At 35.2% G+C, this 21,148-nt stretch overlaps 1 protein-coding gene across 4 annotated transcripts in view; it reads left to right on the forward strand.

The window, feature by feature from the left end:
* HYCC1 (hyccin PI4KA lipid kinase complex subunit 1) overlaps positions 1 to 19,459 on the forward strand; it is a 124,838-nt gene extending 105,379 nt beyond the window's left edge. For 3 of the 4 annotated variants that reach the window (XR_012010858.1, XR_012010861.1, XR_012010859.1), the window contains exon 14: positions 19,321 to 19,375. The gene's annotated coding sequence lies outside the window, so the exon portion shown is untranslated. Of the gene's footprint in view, positions 1 to 19,320 lie in introns of all 4 variants that reach the window. The other variant, XR_012010862.1, reaches the window with a different exon arrangement.
* The last annotated feature ends 1,689 nt before the right edge of the window (positions 19,460 to 21,148 follow it).

Raw genomic sequence — 21,148 nt, forward strand, 5'->3', positions numbered from 1 at the left:
CTGAGAGTTACACCTTAAGCACAGGAGAGAATCCGAGTAAATTAAACCTTATAAAATTGCAACCTAGTTTCACATCCACTGAATTATAGATTGGATTAATGTGATCTGCCTACACTATTTTCCTAGCAGGGCATATGGTGATCCCTTTCTGTAGGAAGGTAACATCCAGAGATTGTACAGTGTATTATGTACAATACCAAGTATTAAGTAAAAATTATGGAGAATACCAAAGAGCAGAACCACAAGGAAAAACAGGCAATAAAACTGGATCCACAGATGGCCTGCTTATGAGGCTTATCAAAGATGGACTTAAAAATAGCTTTGATTAATGAGTCAAGATGGAGAATTTCATGAGAACCAGAATCTGTTTTTTAAAAATCAATTTAAAATTCTACAACTGAAAAATACAAAGTCTAAAATTAAGACCTCAATATATATGCTTAAGCAGATTGGAGAATGTATTAACCCATTCTAAACAAAAGAGGGAGATTGTTAGACTTGATTAAAAAAAAATCAACTATATGGTGACTACAGAAGATATGCTTTAGATTCAAAGACAGAGGTTCAAAATAAAATAATCCAAAAAGATTTACAATGCAAATAGAAACCATAAGAAAGCCAAAATGGTTATGCTAATATCAAACCATTAGATATTAAGATAACAAAATGTTATGAGAGATAAAGAAGTCATTTTATATTGGTAAAAGTATCAATGTGTCACAAAGTTATAACAATTTTAAACATATGCACTAAAAACAAAACCCCAGAATACATGAAGTAAAAACTGTCAGAATTAAAGGGAGAAATAGACAATTCAGTAATAGTGGTGCCTTCAATACCATATTTCTTTTTTTCTTATTTCAAGTATAAGTAACATACTGTGTTATGTTAGTTTCAGACGTATTCAATAGTACACTTTCAATAATGGATATAATGACGAGGCTGATGATCAACAAGAATTTGCCCTAGTAATTCAAGGTTGGTGTATTAATTTCCTAGAGCTGCTGTGACAAATTACCAAAAATTGTGGCTTAAAACAACAGAAATTTGATTTCCAGAGGATCCTAAGCTACCTTGTCTCACAGACAGAACTAGATAACAATCACATCAGTGTAAGTAGCCCAGAAAATGCCCTGAAGACTGACAGAACAAATTTCACAACTCAATGTAGAGAAGAAGCCGCATTGAAGAGGATAGGAGGATTAGAGATGCGGTAGAGAGCTAAATGGACAGGCTGCTGAGAGGGGAGAGAAACAGACCTGAGAGGTCAAATGGGGAAGATGAATCCTTGTAACATTTGGCTTTGAAAACCAGAGGGACCAAGTTTTGTTGAGTTTTTACAACCAGCAGCCTGGAACTTTAAAAATCAGTGAGTTCTGTCCTGGGAGTGCCTGGAAGGCAATAGCATACAGTCCCTGTCCTTAAACAGAAAGCAAAACAGCCTGTGGAGAAAGAGCATAGAAACAGGAGTTTGAAAAATATGCCTGGGGGCATATGAGAGGGTATTAGTTACTCATGTCAGAGTGTCCCAGAAGGACAGAGATCTCTGGGTGACTCCTCCAGAAATAAAGGGGACTCTCTGTGCATAACTGGTAGAGGATTTAATGTAATAATCTTAAAGATACTCACTGGTTTGAGAAAAGAGTGGAAGACATCAGTGAGACCTTTAACAAAGAGATAAAAAAAGAACCAATCAGAGATGAAGAGCATAATAATTGAAATAAAAAATACACTAGAAGAAATAAGTAGTAAACTTGAGGAAACAGAAGAATGAACCAGTGATCTGGAGGACAGAGTCATGGAAAGTAATCAGGTTGAGCAGGTGAGAGAAAGAAAATTATGCAAAATGACAATAGAGTTGGGGAACTCTGTGACTCCATCAAGTGTAATAACATTCACACTATAGGGATCCCAGAAGAAGAAGAGAGAGAAAAAAGGGCAATTTATTTGAAGAAATAATAGCTGAAAACTTGCCAAATCTGGGGAAAAAAACAAATTCAGATCCAGGATGCACAGAGAGTCCCTAACAAAATCAACCCAAGGAGGTCCACACTAAGAGACATAGTAATTTAAATGTCAAAAGAGTGGGATGAAGAGAGAATTTTAAAAGCAGCAAGAGAAAAGAAGACCGTTATATTCAAGGGAAACCTCATAAGGCTATCAGTGAACTTTTCAGCAGAAACTTTGCAGGTCAGAAGGGAGTGGATGATATATTCAAAGATATATATGAAGAAAAAGAATCTGCAGCCAAGAATACTCTATCCAGCATGGCTATCATTCAGAATAGGAGAGATAAACAATTTTGCAGACAAAATTTAAAGGAATTTATGACCACTAAACCAGCCCTACAAAAAATGTTAATGGGAACTCTGAGTGGAAAGGAAAGACCACAAGTAAAAATAAAAGTAGAAAGCACAAAATCAGTAAGAATAAATCTATCTGTAAAAATCAGTCAAGGAACTCACAAAATAAAAAAGATGTAAAGCATGACACATGGACACAAGAGAAGTAAAGAATGGGTTCCAACTTAAGCAACCATCAACTTAATATAGACTGCTATATGCAGAAGATGTTATATACAAGCCTACCAAAACCAACAATAGATACGCAAAAAATAAAGCAAAAGGAATCCAAGACCCACAAAACACAAATAAAAATATCAACAAATACACACTTATCAATAATTGCTTTGAGTGTAAATGGACTAAATGCTCCAATCAAAAGACATAGGGTAATGGAATGGACTTTTAAAAAAGATATATGCTACTTACAAGAGACTAGTTTCAGGCATAAAGACACATGCAGATTGAAAGTGAAGGGATGGAGAAACATTTATTATGCAAATGGTTGTGAAAAGAACACCAGGATAGGAATACTTATATCAGACAAACTAGACTTTAAAATAAAGACTGTAACATGAGACAAGAAGGACACCATATAATAACAAAGGGAACAAAGCAACAAGAAGGCATAACAATTATAAATATTTATGTACCTAACATGAAGGCACCCAAATACATAAAACAGCTTATAAAACACATAAAGGAAATAATCAATAGTAATACAATAATAGTAGGGGACTTTAATACCCCACTTACACCAAATGGACAGACCATGTAAATAGAAAATCAACAAGGAAACAATGACTTTGAATGACACACTGGATGAGATGTATTCAACAAAAATAGTCCAGACGTTACATCCTAAAACAGAAGAATAAACATTATTTCCAACTGCACACAAAACAGTCTCCAGAATAGATCATTTATTAGGTCACAAAACAAGTCTTAAGAAATTCAAAAAGATTGAAATCATACCATGCATCTTTTCTGACCCCACAACACTATGAACTTGAAATCTACTACAAGAGACAACATAAAAAGAGCACAAACACATGGAAGTTAAATAACATGCTACTAAACAATCAATGGATCAACCAAGAAAATAAGTTAAGAAACAAACGGAGACAAATGAAAATGAAAATACAACATTCCAAAATCTTTGGGATGTAGCAAAAGTAATTCTAACAGGAAGTTTACAGCAATACAGGCCTACCTCAAGAAGCAAGAAAATTTTCAAAAAACCTAACTTTACACCTAAAGGAACTAGATAAAGAACAATAACAAAATCCAAAACCAGCAGAAGGAAGGAAATAAAGATGAGAGCAGAAATAAATGATTTGGAAACTTAAAAAATAATAATAAAACAGATCAGTGAAACCAGGAATTTGTTCTTTGAAAGATCAACAAAATTGATAAACTTCTAGCCAGACTCATAAAAGAGAGAGAACTCAAACAAAGTCACAAATGAAAGAGGAGAAATAATCAATACCACAGAGATACAAAGAATTATAAGAGAATATTATGAAAATTATATGCCAACAATTTGGACAACCTAGAGGAAATGGATAAATTCCTGTAAATGTATAAACTATCAAAACTGAAGCAGGAAGAAATAGAAAATTTGAACAGACTGATTATTAGCAATAAAATTAAATCAGTAATCAAAAAACTTCCGACAAACAAAAGTCCAGGACCAGATGGCTTCACAGGGGAATTCTACCAAATATTTTAAAAAGAGTTAATATCCATCCTTAAACTTTTCCAAAAAATAGAACAGGTAGGAAAACTTCTAGATTCATTCTATGAGGCCAGCATTAACCCTGATACTTAAACCAGATAAAGACACCACAGAGAGAAAAAGAGAACTACAAGCCAATATCCCTGATGAACATAGATGCAAAAATCCCCAACAAAATATTAGCAAACCAAATCCAACAATAAATTTTAAAAAATCACTCACCACAATCAAATAGCATTTATTCCTGGGTTGCAAGAGTGGTTCAATCTTCACAAATTGACATGATATGTCACATTAATAAGAGAAAGGATAAAAACCATATGATCACTTTCAATGTAGAAAAAGCATTTGACAAAGTACAACATCCATTCATGATAAAAATCTTCAATAAAGTAGGTTTACAGGAACAAATCTGAATATAGGAAAGGCCTTGTATGGAAAACTCACAGTGAACATCCTACTCAATGGGGAAAAACTGAGATCTTTTCCCCTAAGGTCAGGAACAAGACAAGGAAGTCCCCCTCTCACCACTTATCTTCAACAGAGAATTGGAAGTCCTGCCATAGGAATCAGACAACAAAAAGAAATAAAAGTCATCCAAAGGTAAGGAAGAAGTAAAACTTCACTATTTGTGGGTGACATGAGTCTAATATAGAAAACCCCAAAGACTCCACCAAAACTACTAGAACTGATCAATTAATTCAGTAAGGTTGCAGGATGCAAAATCAATGTACAGAAATCTGTTGCATTTCCATACACTAATAATGAAATAGCAGAGAAATTAAGAAAACAGTCCTATTTACAATTGCGGCAAAAATAATAAAGTACCTAGAAATAAACTAAAGAGGTGAAAGATCTGTACCCTGAAAACTATAAAACTCTGATGAAAGAAATTGAACATAAAGAAATGGAAAGGTATTCCATGCTCATAGATCAGAAGAACAAACACTGTTAAAATATCCATACTACCCCAAGCAATCTATAGATTTAATGCAATCCCTTTTATAATACCAACAGCCTTTTCCACAGAACTAAAACAAATATTCCAAAAATTTGTAAGGAACTACAAAAGACCCTGAATAAGCAAAATGATCTTTAAAAACGAAAAAGTTGGAAATATCACAATTTCAGAGTTCAAGTTTTATTACAAAGCTATTGTAATCAAAACAGTATGACAGTGGCACAAAAATAGACACACAGATCACTGGAACAGAATAGAAAGCCCAGAAATAAACCCATGTTTATATGGTCAATCAATCATAGACAAAGGAGGCAAGAACTGCATATGCCAGATTGTATCTCTGCACTTATCCCACTTGGAGTTTATTGAGTTTCTTGGATATGTAAGTGAACATTTTTAGTACATTTTAGTATTTAGTACATTTTTAGCCATTATTTCTTCAAAATTTTTTCTGCTTCACTCTTCTTTCTCTCTTTCTGGTACTCTTATTACTTGGAAGTGTCCTTAAAGGTGTCTCATATTTTTTCTGAGATTCTTAATTTTTTCATTCTATTTTTCTGTTTTCTGATTGTATAATCTCTATGAATCTACTGATTTTTTTTTTTTGCCAATTCAAATCTATCACTGAGTTTCTTTAATGACTCTTCATCTCAGTTATTCTGCTTTTCAATTCCAAAATTTCCACTTGGTTCTTATTTATAATTTCTATTTATTGATATTCTGTATTTGATGGGACATTGTCATCATAAGTTCTTTTAATTTCTTTATGCATCATTACCTTGAATTCTCTGAGTATATTTATAAGGAATACTTTGAAATCTTTGTTTGTTAATCTGACGTCTGGTCTTTCTCACAGGCAGTTTCTTTAAAAAACTTCCCGTGTATTGCCCGTACTTTCCTGTTTCTTTGCATGTCTCAATATTTTTTTTGAAAATTGAACATTTTAGGTAATGTTTTGTGGCTATGGATTCTGATTTCCCTCTCCTCCCTCTGGGGCTTGTTTTTGTTGTTGTTTATGGGTAACATTGGTGGTGGTGATGGTGTGTATATGGCTAGATTATTTTAGTAAGGTCTGTTTTCTCTCACTGTGTGGTATCAGTCTTTGAGGCGCACTGCCTTTGGCATGCACACAGTCCCTCTGGAAGTCAGGGGCCTGAAGCTTCCACTATTAACCACATTGTTGGACTATCCAGTGTGATTCAAGGTCCATGGGTAAACAAAGACCCTCTTATTAAGCAGGTCATTTTAAGGGCTTAGAGATCACCTCCCAGGACTTCAGGGAAAAATGCAGACCTCTCTTTGGGTAAGGTTAATTCTTTACCACTCCAAGCATGTAGATTCTATGCTGGTGGGAATGCAGGATGTATTTGAGGGTGGGAAGGTTGCTAGTGGCAGGTTAGAGAATTACTGATGTGGTGACAAATGGAGAGGGAGTAAATGCCATTAACACAAGACATAGATTAAAGACATGCATTGAATTACCCAGCATACCCTCAACATAGTGCCAGGAAGACCACAATAGAGATATAATAAAACCAAAATAATAAGCAAAAGAAAAGCTAAGTTATGTCTGTGTGCTAGAATATTGGAGTATATGTTTTATAACAGTGCTGTACCAGAATATCTAACCAAGGAAAGCTACTTAAATTGAGCATAAATGGAACTTAGAGCAAAAAGTTACAGCAATGGTCATTAAAGCTTTCATTATTTAATAAAATCTAACTAAATCCTCCAAAAGAAATTTGTCAAATAGACCTTTGTGCTACTCCACTGTACAGTAGTATGCCTTACTCATTTCCCCATTTTTCATCTAAAGCTATTTCTAAGTTTTAAATTATTAAAAACAAAATTTTAGACTCAGGGATACCTGGGTGGCTCAGCGGTTGAGTGTCTGCCTTTGACTCAAGGCATGATCCTAGGGTCGGGACCGAGTCCTGGATCAGGCTCCTTGGTGGGAGCCTGCTTCTCCCTCTGTCTGTGTCTCTGCCTCTCTCTCTGTGTCTATCATGAATAAATAAAATCTTAAAAACATTTCTTTTAGACTCAAAAATTGGGGGCAAAAAAGATTTTAAAACTCTTTTAAGTCCAACTTTTATTTTAAAGGTAGCATTCAAACTGCCCGTGTAAGAATCTTTTGGGCAGATTTTCCATCCTCATCCACAGAGAATCTGGTTCAGCAGATGAGAGGGGTTGGGAGTGGAGCATGGGAATCTGCATTTTCATAAGCATGTCACTCTGGATCTACCTATGTGTCCTTCAAAATGTTTTGCACACACAATTACTTCCTCATGATGATTTGTTTAAATAAGCCCCAGGAAAGCATTTGCTTCAATGAAGTATCTGACACCTAGAAAGCCCTCAAAAATGTTTTTCAGATAGTTAACTCTCCTAACAGATCCCCTAGATTCAAGGATTTAGACGGAAGGGCTAAGAGCTTCTGTATTGAGGTCACCTAGACAGACCTAAGTAATGAGCCAGCCTTAGCCAGTCTCTGTCTGGATGTCACCAGGTGGTGATACTTTTTTTGTCGTTACTTTTTTACCTTTGTTTCATAATAAAAATTTATTTTTACAAACCCAGTCATGTCTTACCTAAACTGAATAAGGAGAAGAGGGAAGTTTCCTCACCTCTCCTAGATACACTTGTTCTTTGATGGGAGCTTAGACCAGACTTGGCCAGGTGATTGATTTGCAGACTAAATGTAAGAACCATTGCTTTAGACCAACGCATCATATATAGTTAAACAAAACCAAGAATTAAATGACTTGTTCAGGGTTATAGCAATACTTTGAACATACTGGTTCAAATTATTACCTATATAGTCCCCTAAATGGAATTACCATCTTAAAGACATTAGTTCTTTCATGGCTTATTGCTAGGTAGATTTTCTGAATGATTAAAAAAATTCTTTTAAATTGTATTTCTACAAATTATGCATGACATCTAGGCATTAGCAACTATACATTTTTCCCCTACCCTCCAACCCCACTTCCATCAACCAGTGCTCCCCACCTTAGGCTTTGGTTCACTTTTAATTTTTTAAAAAGATTTATTTATTTATTTCAGTGAGAGAGAGAGAGAGAGAAAGAGAGAGCAGTGGGGGTATAGAGAGGGGAGAGGGAGAAAGAAACTCAAGCAGACTCCATGCTGAGTGTGGAGCCCAACCTGGGGCTGCATCTCACCACCCTGAGATCAGACCTGGGCCAAAACTAAGGGTCAGGCACTTAACCAACTGTACCACCCAGGTGCCTCTAATCTACTTTTAATTTTTTAAAAAGATTTTATTTATTTATTCTGGAGATGCAGAGACATAGGCAGGGGGAGAAGCAGGCTCCCTGCCAAGAGCCCAATGCAGGACTTGATCCTAGGACCCTAGGATCATGACCCAAGCCAGAGGCAGATGCTCAATCACTGAGCCACCCAGGGGTCCCTTACTTTTGATTTTTAATAGATGTGCAATTATACCCTAGAATGTCCATTTCCTTAATAAAGAAGCACAGCAAGACTGTGCATTTTTTATTTTGGTAAGTTGATGTCTGCAAGTTTGTATGTGTAAATGGTTTGTCCATATTGACTGTAAATCAGGAAGAATGAGATACTAATCTTATATATTTGAAATTGCCGTTCAATAATTTGGATAGTAAACTTTTATCAATAGTTTATTACACATTTCTCTTCTTTGACTTTGCTTTAATATTGTATACTTTACAAAGTTTTATATTTTATGTATAAATCTGAAAATGGCCCCCATTTTATCATGTACTGGCCTTCTATAGCTGAGATAAATACACCAGTCCATTCCACCCCCCCCATATTTAAAAATAATGAGCACTGGGTAATATATAAGACTGCTGAATCACTACTGAACACTACTTCTGAAACTAATAATACATTCTTTGTTAATTAATCGAATTTAAATTTTAGAAATTTATTTTTTTAAACTTTTTTTTTAAAGATTTTATTTATTTATTCATAAGACACACACACACACACACACACACACACACACACACACACACACAGAGGCAGAGATACAGGCAGAGGGAGAAGCAGGCTCCATGCAGGGAGCCCGATGCGGAACTAGTTCCCTGTCTCCAGGATCAGGCCCTGGACTCAAGGCGGCACCAAACCGCTGAGCCACCAGGGCTGCCCAAATTTTAGAAATTTAAAAAATAAAAATACATTCAATGTTTAATGCTAGCCTATTTGGAATTCTTTTTAAATTTTGATGTATTAAAAAATCTCTTATCCCTCTTCTTGAATTATTTCTGCCCTACACTGCCTCTTTGTTTACAGTGGTATGTGAATTTTCTCCTCTTTACTAAGGAGTCAGTGGAGATGAAAACAGTTGAATCGAATCACTGACTACCAGTGTTATTCTGGAAAAAAAGGATGCCAGCATTAAGATTATAATGATAATATTGTTATTACTACTACTATGATTATTAATCATCATCATCATTATCAAATAATAATGGAACTACATGATAGATTTGTTTACTATTTTCTCCAGATAAATTTCACTATTAATTTTTCAAGAGAGTGGGCTGGAGAGTATAACTGGTATTTAATTTAACCTAATTTAGTAAACATGTTAATATTTTACTTAGCTTTCTTAGACAGGAACAAGTCATATGTCTTCATAAATTTATCTTTTCCCCCTCTATTAGAGTTTTGTATTTTCCTGTAAATAAATCCATTCTATTAGTGAAATTGTTAATCAGAATAAAGAAGATCTCCATAACTAATATATTTCATTTTTATTAAAAAACATGTAGAAATTAAACATATTTGATATCCTATGTGAAAAGCCAGAATACATAATGCCATGTAAAAATATATCTGCATTTGGGAAAAGATTAGAAAGATTTATATGAAATAAAGACTTAGAATATTATGGTAATTTTTTTCTTTTTGGCAAATTTCCTTTAATGATATTATTAAATTCTTATGAGAAGAAATTAAACATGATGACTTTTATGAAATATTTTCTTTTACAATATGACTTATACCCTTTTCCTCTTGAAAACATGAAGAAGCCTGCTCTGTTTCACTTTGCATTCCAGAAATAAGCACTATGAGGCTCCAAAGACAAATTCTTTTTCAATTTCAATTACTAAGTTTTCTTTAGGATTTGGAACTTTTACATTACCTATTTTTATTGCTCTTACCATGTTATTTATTTCCTTGCTTTTATTTTATCAGTTTTAATATTGTATTTATAGTATTCTGGTAGCTGTCTATTCCTAAGTAGTAATAAAAATCTTGTTAGGGTATAAGAAAATTATATTCTCCTAATTTTTCTTCTAAAATTTATAATAAAAATTTCAAATATTAGAAATACTGATTCCTTGAATCAACAATTATTTATGTTCACATTATATATATTGTACATATAAATTATATTTCTCCTGTTTTAACTCACTTTTGTATTTGCTGTCTCTTAGTTTGTTCTTCAACAAATAGTTATTAATGCAGCAGTTAATTCTACTGACTGGCATTTTCTTTTTCTCTTCTCATTGCTTGTGTTAATGGGTTCTTTTATTAAATTTTTTTGGTAGAATCAATGGTGTTATTAATTTTAGTTTTTCTTCTCCTCAGAATATGTTTATTCTTATTCTTATTACTTCTCCTTTCCTACTTTCTCTTGGCTTGCTATTTAGTTTGTTTTATTTCTCAAACTAAAGTACAAACCCAGTTGATATTTCTCTTTTTATTTCTTAGTACTAGAAACCTCTAGAACAATACAATATTCCATAATGTTCTGCTTTTGTAATATACCATAAATTTTGACTTAGTGTATTTGCATATTGTGTTACTTTGTAATTTAGCCAAGCATTAGGAAAACATATAGAAATATATTTCTATTTGGGCACTTTTTAAAAAAAAGATTTTATGTTTGAGTAACCTCTACACCCCATGTGGAGCTCAAACTCACAACCCGAGATTAAGAGTTACTTGCTCGACTGAGCAACCCAGGTATCCCTTCTATCTGGACTTTTTTTTTTTTTTTTTTTTAGATTTTTTAAAAAAGATTTTATTCATTTATTCATGAGAGACACACAAATAGAGAGAGGCAGAGAACACAGGCAGAGGGAGAAGCAGGCTCCATGCAGGGAGCCCGACATGGGACTCATCCCGGGTCTCCAGGATCAGGCCCTGGGCTGAAGGCGGCGCTAAACTGCTGAGCCACCTGGGCTGCCCTATCTGGACACTTTTAAATTCTAATGTTGTTGTAGATCATTTTGTTGTGATCTGAGTATGTGGTTTGCTGAATTTCTGCCTTTGTGCATTTCCTAGTTATGTCATTGTTCCCCAAAATGTGGTTACTTTTTGTGAAAAACCCACAATAACTAAAAGAAAATGTTTTCTTGCCTTATCATTGTTTTTTTTAAATGAACTGGGTTATTACTACATAATGTATCATTTTATTCAACTTTTAATTTTTAAGAAAACATTTGTCTATGTGTGTATTTTGTCATATTCTTTCTGATAATCAAATATTGAGGTTTTAAAGTATGTTTTAATTTTTATTTCTTTTTGCATTTCAGGCACTGTCTAGATTATATTTTTGTGGCTATATTGTTTGGGATATATAATATCAATGTTAGATTTTCTCTTTTTATTTTATTTTTTATTTTATTTTTCAAGTTTTTATCTAATTCCAGTTACTTAACATAGACTGTAATATTGTTTCAGGCGTAAAATTTGGTGATTTTCACATATAACACCCCGTGCTCATCACAGGTGCACTCCTTAATGCCCACCACCCATTTAACCCAATCCCCTCACCACTTCCCCTCCAGCACCCCTCAGTTTGTTTTCTATAGTAATAAAGACTCTGTTTCTTGGTTTGCCTCTCTTTTCCATTCCCTCTCTTTTAAATATACCTTATACAATCATATAGGGATCTGGTTTACTTCATAATGCTTTTGGTAAGATCTCTGCTCTATTCACTATCATGATAGTAATCCCTACTTTTCTTGTATCAAAAAATTCAATTTTCTTCATTTTCAATTTAAGCCATCCTAATTTTTAGTTCCTCTGTGTATTTGTGTTTTTAAGATGCCTTTTAAACGCATCAGATTTATTGGATTTCTTTTTAATCCAGATATTTATCTTTTTTAAATTGAAGTAAAGTTGACATACAATGTTATATTATATTATATATAATGTTATATTATATTAGTTACAGGGGTACAACATAATGATTCAACAATTCTACACATTATGCTCTGCTCACCATAAGTGTAACTACCATCTATCACCATACAATGTTATTAAAATACTATTGACTATATTCCCTATATTGTACCTTCTCTCTGTATGACTTATTCTATTACGAGAAGCCTGGATCTCCCACTCCCCTTCACCCATTTCGCTCATCCCTTCACCCCTCTTCCCTCTGGCAACCATCACTTTGTTTTCTGTATTTATAGGTCTATTTCTGCTGTTTGCTCTACACATAAGTAAAATCATGTAGTATTTATCTTCTTTGTTTGACTTATTTCACTTAGCATGATACCCTCTAGGTCCATCCATGTTGTTCCAAACGGCAAGATCTTAGTCTTTTTATAGCTAAGTAATATTCCATTGTGTGTGTGTGTATATATATATATATATATATATATATATATATATATATATAACATATTTTTTTAAGATTTATTTATTTATACATGAGAGGCACACAGAGAGAAGCAGAGACATAAGCAGAAGGAGAAGCAGGCTCCCTCTGGGGAGCACAATGTGGGACTTGATCCTGGATCCCGGGATTACGCCCGGAGCCAAAGGCAGGCGCTCAACCGCTGAGCCACCCAGGTGTCGCTATATACAACATCTTTATCCATCTTTTTTTTTTTTTGTTTTGACAGAGAGAGAGAGAACAGAGGGGAAGGGCAGAAGAAGGAAAGAGAATCATAAGAAGACTCCCCATTGAGCACAGAGCCCAATGGGGGGCTCCATCTCATGAATCTGAGATCATGACCTGAGCTGAAACCAAGATTAGAGTGCTTAACTGACTATGCCACCCAGGTGCCCCAATCCATTCATCTGTTGATGGATGCTTGGGTTGCTTCATATTGGCTATTATAAATGATGCTGCAATAAACATAGGGATGTGAGATACTTATCCTTTTTTAAAAGGAAGCTTAGTCAAATCATATTTCTTCTTTTAATCAATTCCATTGCATTCACATTATTTTATTTCTATATAAGCTTAAATATTGTTACTACACCTTTTTTTTCCCCCTTAAAAAAAAAAAAACTAAACAAGTTTTTTTGTACCTCTTTAAAATGTATCCCTCCCAGGGTGCCTGGCTGGCTCAGTGGGTACAGCATGGGACTCTTGATCTCAGGGTTGTGAGTTTAGGTATAGAAATTATTTAAAAATTAAAGAAAATCAAGTGTTTATCTCTCCCTCTAATTCCATCAGGAGGCAATCACTGATCTGCTTTCTGTCAGTAAAGATTAGTTTCCATTTTCTAGAATTATAAATGGAATCATAAAGTACATACTTGTTCTTTTATTCAGTATAATTGTCTTGGGATTCACCCATGTTATGGTGGGAATGAATAGTTTATCCTTTTTTTGTAGTTAAGATAGCTAAATAGTGGTCCAGTGGATGGATATATCACAATTTGTTTAGCTATTCACCTGTTGATGGACATTTGAGTTGTTTACAGTTTTTGTATATTACAAATAAAGCAGATATGAATATTTGAATGCAAGTGTTTATGTGGACATATGTTTTCCTTTCTCTTGGGTATATGCACAGGAGTGTGTCTTAGTCTGTTTGGGCTGCTTTAACAAAATACCACAGACTGGGTGGTTAATAAACAATAGAAAATTATTTCTCACAGTCCTGGTAGCTGGAAGTCTGAGATCAGGATACCAGCATAGTTAGATGAGGGATTCTTCAGGGTTGGAGACTTCTCATTGTGTCTTCATATGGTGGAAGGGTCTGGGGAGCCCTATAGCATCTCTTTTACAAGAACACTACTACTATGCATAAGAGCTTCACCTTTATGACCTAACCACATTTCAAAGGCCCCACCTCCTAACACTATCACATCAGGCATTAAGATTTCAACATATGTGGCAAATTGAACACCAATAAAAAATAAATTTATTATTAAAAAAAAAGATTTCAACATATGAATGGGGTAGGGGGGTACACGGGAGATATGCTAACATTTAGAGCACAGCTGAGAGGTATTGTTGGGTTGTATGGTAACTCTATGATTAACCTTTTGAGAAATCACCAAACTGTTTTCTACATGGCTACACCATTTTATACACGCTCCAGTAGTTGATGAGAGTTGCTAGTACTTCACCTTCTTACCAACACTTGTTATAGCCTGCTTTTTGTTGTTGTTATTGCCTGTTTTTAAAAAAACTCTAGCCATCCTAGTTTATGTGAAGTGGTATCTTACTATGGTTTTGATTTACGGTTCCCTAATGACTAATGATATTGAGCATCTTTTTATGTGCTTAATGGCCATTGATATATCTTCTTTGGTTGTTGAAGTACAATTTATTTTATTCCCTTTACGATCCATATTTTAGTATTTATATCTAAGAAATATTGTTTATCCTGAGATAAAAAAAAGATTTTTTTCCTTTGTTTTCATCTAGGAGTTTTATAGATTTAGGTTTTATGTTTATATTCTGTGATACAGTTTCACCTAATTTTATATGTGATTTGAAGAAAGAATTCATGTTTATTTTTCTCCATATAGCTATACAATTACTCCGGTACCATTTGTTGAAAAGATTTTCCTTTTTCCATTGAATTACTTTGGTACTTAAAGAAAATCTGCCAACCTTATGGTTCTATTTCTAGACTGTATTCTCTTCCATTAGTCTATTTACTATACCTTTGCCAATAGCAAAGTGTCTTGATACAGAGTTTCTCACCTCAGAACTACTAAAATTTTGGCTCCAATAATTCTTTGTGGAAGAGCTAAAAGTTGTCCTGTGCATTGTAGGATGCTTAACAACATTTATGACCTTTATCCAGTGTTCTGCACCCACTGTAGACAGCAGATAGATAATCATGTTCTTTTATTCATTCTGCCAATCTTTGTCTTCTAATTGGCATATTACAGCATTTGCATTTAATGTAATTATTGATATGTTAAGGCTTAAGCCTGCCATTCTATTTGTTTTCTATCAGTTTCCTCTGTTTTTGTTTGTTTTCTTTTTTTTTCTTAGTCTGGGTCTCTTAAACATTGTTTTAGAATACACTGTATTTCTTAAAAATTCTGTTTTCTTTCAAAACCTATTTGTATCTTTTTGTTTAGAGTATGCCTTTTGTAGGGAGCATATAATTGAGTCTTGCTTTTAAAAAAAAAAAAGTTATTTATTTATTTATTTGAGGGACAGAGAGCACAGAGGGAGAGGGAGAGGGAGGAGAAGGCTCTCCGCTGAGCAGAGAGCCCAAAGTGGGGTTCCATCCCAGGACTCTGAGATCATGACCTGATCCAAAGGCAGGTACCCAACCAACTGAGCTACCCAGGCACTCCAAATCTTGCTTTCTTATTCACTCTCACAATCTTTTCCCTTTACATGATGTGTTTAGATCATAAACCTAGTGTAATTATTGATATGGTTAGATTTATTTCTATCATTTAATAATTCATCTTTTGTAACCCTTGTTTCTTATTCTTCTGTTCCTACACTCTAGCTTTTTAAAAAGTTTTTTTAGTATTCCATTTTAATTTATCTGCTGATATTTAGGCTCTTCCCCTTTATGTTATTGCTATTTTTAGTGATTGCTCTTGGCATTGCAATATACATCTCTAATTAGGCTTTGTTTTTTTAATACAGTGGGTCAAAGCTATTCTGGAAGCTCACCTAACAGATGTCTATTTATATCTCATTGACTAAAACTGGCTCTCATCTCTACTTTCATAGCAATCATTGTCCACAGGTAGCAACTGCGTTACACAAATTAAGATTCACATTATGGAAATGGTATAGAAATCCATCTACATTGAAATAGAGGAGTCTCTGCCTGCTACCTGAATAAATTGGTGTTTGTTAGCAGAGAAAGGGAAGTGAATATAGGATAAACAGTCAGTGTCTACCATAGTGATTAATCTTATATAATAAACCTAGTTTGCCAAACTTTTAATCTCAGTACACTGAAAAACAGTTCTTTTTTTGTTATTAATAATTTATTTTACTAAGGAAATCTATCCCTTTCAAAGTAGTATGCAAACTCTAACTTTTAATATCTGTTGCCACTATACCTCCTATTCCCATTTTGTTGTTTATTTGGGTTAGGAGTGCCCTTTAAGACAAAGTTTGTACAAAGCTCCTCTATAGTAGATAATAATCACAATCTATTAATGAATGAATGAGTAATGAATGAATGTATAGAAGTAGATGTTTTCTGACTATAAAAATAAAATTTGATAAAAGATCAGTTCAAACTTACCCTAGCGGATCAGAATTTCCTCCAATGAGATTATTTTGCCATAAAGGAGACAATCATGATTAAAACAAAACAGGGAAAAAAAACAAACAAACCTTAATTGACCATTGGGTTGTTTCCTTTCCCATTTTTATTTTTTTTAATTATTAAAAAAAAATTTTTTTATTGGTGTTCAATTTACCAACATACAGAATAACCCCCAGTACCCGTCACCCAATCACTCCCACCCCCTGCCCTCCTCCCCTTCTACCACCCCTAGTTCGTTTCCCATTTTTAAAAGAGAGTAGGTGTCATAAACAATGTTGCTTGTGACTTTGTTTTTAAAAGGTCACATAGCCTTTTTAGTGTCTTTTATTTCATATGTTTTAGTACAATAGACATACTTGAGAAAATAAGCTTAGTTGGGGTGGGGGAAGAATTGGCATTTGCAAAGTTTAATTAAATATAAAATGCTTGACTTGTAAAAACTGGGCCTGTGGTTTTGAAAACACATTTCCTACTTTCTTCTCTAATGGGAACTTGCAGCTCTTTTTTAATGATGATTGAATTATAAATTCTCTAGGGCAGAGACTGTATTTTCTATCTCATTAACAACTTGTGTGTGTATAGAGATAGGTTGTTCAGCCTCATGATGATTTATAATTTAATAAATGCATACATGGGCATTATTATCTTATTGAATTTCCTTAACCTTCCAAGGAAGTAGTCAAGGAAAATTCTCCCACTTTATGGATAGGGAAGCTGAGTCTTAACAATGAATGAAAAATTTAAATCCACATGACTTGTATTGTTGTAGTTGAGACTAAGATCTGCTTCTCAACCCAATGCTCTTTCCTCTACACCAGCATCCTCAGGCTTCTCTTCCCCCATTGCAAACTTCCCTGGAATTGGGCTGCTACAATTTGCATGGAGACTCTCCTGCCACCTAAGTGTTTCCCAGAGCAACAGCATGGGCAGTTTGGGTAGGAAATCATTTATTGTGTAGGGCTTTCCTATTTAGCTTTGCTGGACCTCACCCACTAAGTGCCAGCACAGTCCCTCTGTTGTTGTGACATCCAGAAATTGCCCCCTCATTATCAGATGCTCCATGGAAAACAATACTGTCCAGAACTCTCCACCAGTCTGCTTATCTGCTACCATAAATGGCAGGACTGGCAACCACAATGAATAAAAATAGCCTTGACAAAGCGTTTTGAACTTTGACCAAACACATATACCCTCCTGTATGCAGAGCTGCTCTAGGACACAGGACGACATGTTTAGAGGGGATAAAAAGAATATTTGAAATCCTTCATGCAAAGGATGTGCCAAAGATTAGAAAATTAGCTACCAGTTGGGGTAGGGGAATCACCCCAAAATAATCCTGATGATAACAACAATAATGCTAACGTTGAGTTGTTGCTATATATTGATGCTATGGTGAGTCACTTACATGTATTATCCGATGTCATTCTCCCATGCAGGTGTTGCTACCATTGTCCTTGTGTTATAGATTAGTGAGCTACCATCATCCCTTGCTGTAGCCATTACTATAACCTTTCTGGTCTTTCTGCTTTCATAGTTATTCCCATGTAGTCCATTCTCCACAAAATCCATCGGAGCCATTTTACATAACATGAAATCAGGCCATGTCACTCTTCTGCTAAAACTCTCCAACTACGTCCTGATACTGAATAAAATCTAAAGGTCCACAGTGGCTCATGGGCACATATATGCCCTGCCCACACCCCCTCACTGCTCCCCCCAACTCCTGCTCTGCCTCACACGGACCTCACTCCAGCCACACTAGCTCTTTGCCCTTCTCCAAAGCTTTGTTCCTGTCTGCAGTTGTTCTCTCCCCAAGATATGATGCCCTTTCTTACTGCATTTTGACTCTGACCTAATCTCATACCCAACAGAGCCCGTTTCTGATGGCTTTCTCTAAAATTGCCCCCCTTCTTCACTCTTTTCCCATCATCCTGCTTTACTTGTCTTAACAGCTCTTGGTGCCACTTGACATTCCATTAACTGCTTCTTTATCCATGCGCTCACTATTTCTCCTTTCATTAGAATGGGAGCTTAGTAAGAGGGTGCTTTGTCTTGCTCTCCCTTTAGAAAAGTATTTGGCATATAGTAACTCAATATTTGTTGAATACATGTGGCTTAGAGAGCTCAAGTCGCTTGCCAGATAGAGCTAATAAAGGGTAGATTTGCACTGTGAACTTCCAAAATGTCAGAGAAGACTCCTCTTTGGGAACGAAAAAACTACAGATGGTAGAGAAGCTCAGAATGGGAGATGGGAACAGAACAAGGTCTTTCTCCTCTCTGCCAGGGAATGTTCAAAGGAAGTTGTTTTTTTATTTTTTTAAGTATGCAATAACCAAATAGAATTGTACAAAAGGTAAAACGAAGGTGCAGATACTTTCAGAGGCTTCAAGTCAGGAGTCTGCAGGTAAACTGAAACTAAAGCCCATTTCTCTTCCTGGGCTGTGCATTTTGTTAGATAGCCATATGCTTTAGCCTTGGTGCTTAATTGTTATATGAAAGAAATCCATACAGCTGGGAGCTGTGTGCCCTTAAAGCAGTTCTGGAGGGATCATTTTGAACAAGTAAATTCTAGCTTAGTTCAAAAATAACCAAACCAGAATTGCAGTCTGCCCATTAGTTTTTGCTTTGTTCTGTTGCTTTAGAGTTATATTTAATTTATGAACTTTTCTCTTCCAGTTCTTGGCATCATATCTTTTTGTCCCTTTCTCCTTCTATAATATAATTCCCAGGAAGCCTGGGTAGCTTTATGTTGAATAGTTAAATAATTTTTTTTAACTTTACAAATTTTTAAATGGTTTATCTTTTTGGCTAGGGGGAAGCAAGGGAAGTCGACAGAATAGAGCCTCAAGTGATGATGTGGACTCAGTTTCTTGCTGGAATTTGCAAAGCCGATTTAAATATGATCTTAGTTGTCAGAAGATTGCTTTTAAGATGTAGAAATCCAAGAAGACAGCCTCTGAGAATACAAATTTTGAAGAACTTGGAACCTTTTTCATTTCAAATACAATATTAACCACAGAGCTCATCTAGCTGGATATCACAGAGTGTGCAACATAAGGAAATCAAAATAATAAAAACAGCCTCTCTACCGTGCCGGTGTTCAGTGCTATCTTTGCCCTATGCCATCTCCTGCATGTTACTGTTTCCAGAAATAGCAGTGTGTGCAAGAGATCTAAAGGGTGGAATATGAAATCATGATGACTAGTAAGACGCAATGAATGGATTCCTCAGCAGCAGCAATATGAGGACTTGAAATTTGGAAATGATGCTTCCAGGGTTGTTTGTCTCACTGTCGAGGCAAAGCAAAGTTTATGTGAGGGGAAAAAAGAAAGTAATAAGAATGCCTGAAAGTCACATAGTGTTTAAGACAGAAAGGCATAGCAGTTCATAGGGAGGGTTAAAGGCATAAGGAAAGCCTTTGACCGGAGGTGGCCCACACATCTGTGGGATTCAGGGGTCTGGGCTTCCAGAGGGATGACTTGGTGGGCTTCAGCACTTAGTGGGACTGTTTGCAGAGCTCTTACATTTCTGTAATTCCCCCCCCACACACACACCTCTGGAGATGTCTTGGCAAGGTATCATTTACATATAAATGCCTCAAATAGAACTAAATTTTAACAGAGGCTGGTAGTGTGGAAATGGTTGCAAATGAATAAAAATGAGGAAGTAGTCACATTAGACCATTTATTTACTTTCACATATTCATCTTTCCATCACACCTAAAATGCCCTTCTTAGTGACAGTGGAAATGAATTATAATTCTAAAGAAATTATTAAGTGTACACATGCACTCATACAACATAAATGTGCATTTTTAACTATCTAAAATGAAATTTATTTTCAATAATAAATAGTTTCACTTGTGAGGGAAATATCAAGATCAAGCCAGTTAGAACTTTTTCTGACATGATATTAATATGAATAGAATGGTTTATCAGAAAAGGAGTGCATGTTGTACTTGTGAAATATTTTTGGGAATTTCAGTTTAACACAGACATAGTGGTTTTATTCATTGCTTTTCAAAGTCCTGAGTATTTTTTGCCAAAGTGTCCACATAATCCATTAAAAAATATATTTTATTGAGAGAGAGAGACAGAAAAAGAGAGTGCATGAGTGCCAGTGGAAGGAGGGGCAGCAGGAGAAGGAGAAAGAGAATCTCAAGCAGACCCCCTCTGAGCTCAGAGCCTGATGTGGGGCTTGATCTCATGACCTGAGATCATGACTTGAGCTGAAATCAAGAGTCTGATGCTTAGCTGACTGAGCCACCCAGGTGCCCCCATATAATCGTGTTTTAATTTGCTGATAACTAAACTTGTTTTCAGTTTACATAAAAGATAATTTATAGCTTGCAGTCCATGCTCTCTTGGTGAACTATAGGCATCTAACAATTTCAGTCCCTGGTTTTAGTCCTCAAGTTTTGAGGATGAAAAGAGACATCAGGAAAACTTAAAGAATAATGAATTACCATTATTTGCAGGGCAAGTGGGAAGATTTGAGGTGCTTCACGACCAGAAAACTTCAACTCCCTTTCACCTGTTAGTGTTTGAAATATATGATTAAAGACAAAATTTTAAAAAACAGTGTTGCCTCCAGGGACCCTCTTATACAATGGGACTCCTATGGGAGGGCGTGGTTGGCCT

Source organism: Canis lupus, chromosome 18 (assembly GCF_048164855.1).
Source record: "Canis lupus baileyi chromosome 18, mCanLup2.hap1, whole genome shotgun sequence".
Classification (NCBI taxonomy): Eukaryota; Metazoa; Chordata; class Mammalia; order Carnivora; family Canidae; genus Canis; species Canis lupus.